Source organism: Heterocephalus glaber, unplaced genomic scaffold (genome assembly GCF_053883595.1).
Source record: "Heterocephalus glaber isolate CG9 unplaced genomic scaffold, H.glaber_assembly_v1.0 deba00001111, whole genome shotgun sequence".
In the NCBI taxonomy this organism is placed as follows: domain Eukaryota; kingdom Metazoa; phylum Chordata; class Mammalia; order Rodentia; family Bathyergidae; genus Heterocephalus; species Heterocephalus glaber.
Window position 1 is genome coordinate 945150 of NW_028258194.1, and position 5064 is coordinate 950213.

Here is a 5064-nt window from a genome sequence, read left to right on the forward strand (position 1 = left end):
TGTAATTATTTATTTATGAAGAATCCAGGCACGTGGTCCAGTTGTAAAAGCTGAGGACAGTTTGGTCGTGAAAACTCACACTCCTTCCTTTTACCGAGCTCCTTCCCCAAGGGCTACCAGTGTATGATCACATCTTTCTGACGCATCTCTTGTCACAGACAGGGAGAGCTTTTTACACAGCTGCTTAATGGGCCCACATGACCTTTCTAAGACAGCAGTGTGAAGCAGCTGTCCTCACATGGAGCTCACACGGGGCCCTGCTGCTGTGTGCCCTGACACGATTCATTGGTCTGGGGACAGAGGTGACTGTGGCAGCAACGAAGCTTCACGTGGCTACACTGCTCAGAACTCTATAAGGAACAGGGAGTGGGGAGGGGACCAGAAACCCTGCAGTGAGTCCTGGTCTCTTGTGAGCCATGACAGCACAGGTGAATTAAAGAATGAAGACAGGAAATGAGACTTAGGAAGAAGCTGTGTCTTGGGCCTGGTCAATGCTGCTCTGGGCAGCAAAGACAAAAGCACCTGAGCTCACCATTATTTATTGGGTTTAAAAGGAGTAACAGATGACTCAGAGGGTGGCGATAATCCTAAACTGACAAGGATCTTATAATCAGAGGAAGCATCAGATGGCTTGAGGGTAGCGGTAATCCTGTGACCATGAGGATCTCACGGTGATGGGGATCTTGTTGATTAGGAAGGTAAAATGAGCAAAGACATTCTCATAACAGTGGGTGGGATGAGGTAAACTGATAAGGAATTTGTCCCTCCCCAGGTGAAACCTTTCTCTTACTTGGTTCTCAAGGAACCAGGATGTCTTAGCTGGTGCAGTCTTGCCCTTCAGTATCACAGCATCACGGGATGTTGAGGACTCAGCGATGACCAGAGGCAAAATGGAGTTATGTTTCAGCATGGCATAGCTGGCCTGTGGGCAGGAAGACTAGGCCTAATCATGATTTAATGTGAAATGATTTTTCCCTAAAATCACGTAGAATGGCTCCTGACAGACCTCACTGCTGGAGCCTCAGGATCCTTAGTCCCTAACTCAAGGGATTTAAGGACATGTCCCTCCTGTTGCCAGAGTGGCCACAGGCACAGACAAGGTGGTGCCTGTGGAGAGAGCAGAGGGTCTGTCCTTGCTGAGCCACAATGCGGCTGGATCTTGCTCAACAGCAGTGTGTCTCAGGGTCCCAGAAACACTGCCTCTTCTTCCTTCCTCTTCCTTTTGCAGGGGAGCCAGCCCAGGCCTGAATGGACCCTTCCCTCTCACCTGCCAGTGCTGCTGGTCTAGCTCTTGGAAAGGACCTCAGGGACACACAGTCCGCTGTGGAATATTGAGGACTTGTTTTGCTTTATTTTATTTCATTTTGCTTTCCTGGGGATTGAATCCAGGGCCTGCCACAGACAAAGCAAATGCTCTACCACTGTGACACACCTCCAATCCCTTAGGACTTGGTGCTTCTGCAAACCAAAAGGCCAGGTGGGTCACTATGCCTTCCGTTCTTCCATTCATCGATATCCTTCAGGCTGCTGGGTAAAGCTCACATAGGGCTAGAACTCAGTGTACTTTACGAGCATGCCCAAGCCTCTGAGTTCCATCCCCAGCAACACACACACACACACACACACACACACACACACACTCAGCCATGTAGAATGATGCCCCCACACATCCATTACCACACTCAACCAAGGCCTGAGTCCACAAAGCCAACTCATAAACCAGAGCGTGGCTCCTTGCCTGTTCTGGCCTCCTTCATGCTCACATCCCAGGAACTGCATTTCCACTGCTGTCCAGAAGGCAGCATCAATGCAGACCTACCGTTGCCAACCTGTCCTGGGCCTGTGGTATGCACAATGCAGCACGGCCCCAGGCGCTGTCCCCTGCATCTCCAGGACTGGCACTGGGGTGGATTTCACTGCTGTGATTAATGACAAGACAGGGTGATCAGTGCTCCAGACAAACCACAAGAACCCCCTAAAGCCCAAGTTTTCTCTGGCTGGTAACCAAAGAGGATGTCAGTTTCCCAGCCTGTGAAAGGCTCCAAGTACCTCTGCTGGCTTTGAAGGTGAAGGCGAAGGGCCACGTGGTGAGGACTCCAGGCCCTGGTGAGCAAGTGGGTACCTCAGTCCTACAGCCACAGGAGCTGGGCTGTTCAAGCTCATGACGAGGCTGAGGGTGCAGGTTCTTCCCTGGGGCCTCTGGGCAGGAGCCCAGCCCTCTGGCAGCTCCACGGTGGCGCCTAGCCCGGCTAAGCATCAGGGCTGTGACGTCACCACTTGCACTGAATTAGGTTTCCCTCTTCCCTCAGGCCTGTTTCTCTCTGTCAGGGAAAGGGTTAAAAGTGGTGAGAGCGGAATGCAGGTGTGTGCTGAAATGACCTTGGCTGCTGCCCTTCTGCAGAGATCCTGGCCATCTCCCCTGGGAAGGAAATGTTACGCATACAGCCTTGAGGGTGCTGTGAGAGTCCTTGGTTTTAGTCAGCCCCAAGACACTGCCCTTAGACATGCAGGCCAGCTGGCACCAAGGCACTTTTGTCTGAACGCAGTGCTTGGGAACCAGAGGCAGGAGGGCACAAGTTCAAGGCTAGCCTGAACTCTGTCTCAAAATAAATTTTTTTTGGTACTAGGACTCGAACTCAGGTCCTTGCACTTGTGCACCAGGCGGCAAAACCACTGAGCTAAATCCCAGGCCCAAAATAAAATTTTTAAAGAAATAAAAGGGCTTAGGATAGCTCGAGGTAGGTCGGGGGCTTGGTTAGCATGTCTGAGGCTCCTGGTTCACTTTCCAGCGTGAAAGTAGCAAAGGGGAAGGAGGAAGAGATGGAAGAAAAAGACAGCAAAATCTAAGACCTTAATACTAGCTTGAGGAAAAAGGCATTTGTGGAAAAGTAAAATATATGAGGAGACTGAAGGAAAATAAGCTGTGTTTTAACATGGTCTGTACAGAACCCACCCAGCCTGGATTCCCATCTTTTGGGGGGGGAGGGGGACCAAGGATCAAACTCGGGACCTTGTGCTTACAAGGCAGGCAGCGGAACCATGGAGCTAAATCCCCAGCCCGACTCCCCATCTTTGAAGACAATAGTTTTTTCCCTCTGGTAAGGAGGGCATCTTTCACATGACAACTATATCTGCTGTTTCAGGGAGACAAGGAGAGGTCAGAAAAGATCAGAATGCCCTTCTTGTGCCTGCTGGTTTGCAAGTGCCTTTAGCTTAAAATAATCCTTATGCTGGGGTAGGGATGTAGCTCAGTGGCACCATGTCTGTCTGGCAAGCACGAGGTTCTGAGTTCGATCCCTGGTACAAAAAAAAAATCCTTATGCCAAAGCGGCAGACTTAGGGGCGGCATATATACATATGGCATATATACACCTTTCATATACATAAAATTTCCATTTTTAAGTGTACAGTTTAGTGGCATTAAGTGCATTCACACTGTTGTGCAACCACCAGTACCTCCATCTTTGGAACATTTCTTCTCCCCAAACAAACTGTATCCATGAAAGGATTAACTCACCATTTCTGGCAACCACCGACCTACTTTCTGCCTCTCAGACCAACTACTCTGGTACGTTGTGGAAGTGGAACTGTACCATGGTGGTGGTTCTATGTCCAGCTTGTTCCACTCAGCATAAAGTCTTCCAACATATTGTGCGTGTTGTAGCATGTCTCATAATTTCTTTCTTTTGAAACTCCGAATAACATTCCTCTGTGTTGCAATAACATTCTAATGTATATACCACTTTGGTCATGGATGGACATTGGTTTCCACCTCTTGGGTATTGCGAATAATTCTGCTATGGATGCTGCCATCAAACATTTGTTTAGATCCCTACTTTCTGTTCGGGGTATATACCTAAGAGTAGAATTGCTGGATCACATGGCAATTCTGGGGTGTGTTGTGGTTCTGGGGATCAAGCCCAGGACCTTGCACATGATAGCAAATCCTCTACCACTGAGAAGAAACCCAGCCCTCTGTGTTTAGTATGTGGGAAGTACACGGTATGAAGACCTACATTGAGATGACTATTATGTATTTGCTGGGCATCTTAGCTACACTGACTTGAGCTCTTACACAATCTTAAGGAATAGAATGATGGTTTTTAACCTCCCAGGCTCAGAGAAGTTAAATAATTTTCCAGGATCATCTGCTCACTGAATGGTAGATTGAGGTTGGAACTCAGTTCAGTGCTTACACACTTTGATTTACTATTGACCTCATGGTCTGATTGCCTTTGTGATAGACATGGCTGGTGGTCTCATCCATTGATTGTTTTCTTAGAGAACCAAGATTTTGTTCAGAAAGAAAAGCTATGTGCTCAGAGATGGGTCTCCTCTCTCTCTCTCTCTCCTGATGACTGGAGACCAGTTACAAGAATCTTATTCCCCTAGCCAAGAGGACATAAGAGCAACTCTGTTCAGGATGTTGGGAAATATTTTCCTATCTGATAAAACAGAGAGAAAGGAAAAGAAAAACCATCCTCCTCTTTTTTTTTTTTTTTTTGTTACTGGGGATCCAACTCAGGACCTTGCACTTGCAATGCAGGCAGGCAGAACCACTGAGCTAAATCCCCGCCCCCCGATACACTTTTTTTGTGTGTATGGTACCAGGCATCAAACTCAGGGCCTCATGCTTGCCAGGCAGGCGCTGTGCCTCTGAGCCACATCCCCAGCCCTCCTTCTCTTCTTGCTCATACTACCATCACATTGCTGAGATAACATGGTACTTCCCAAGATCTAAAATGATACTGGGATACAACTGGCTAGACTGAAAAAAGGCTTTAAAACAGAGTGGCTAAGATCAGAGACCCTTGAGCCAGTCAGTCTAGGTCTGAACATTGGATCTGCCAACTAGTTAGTACTGTGATCTAGAGTGAGCCACTTAGTTTCTGTGTGCCTCAGTCACCTCAACTGTGAAGTGGCACTAATACCACCAACCTCTCGTAGTTGTTCTGGGGATTAAATAAATTAATCTATAGGGGCCGGGGATTTAGCTCAGTGGTTCCGCCACCTGCTTTGCATGTGCAAGGTCCTGAGTTCGATCCCCGGTACCAAAAAAAAAAA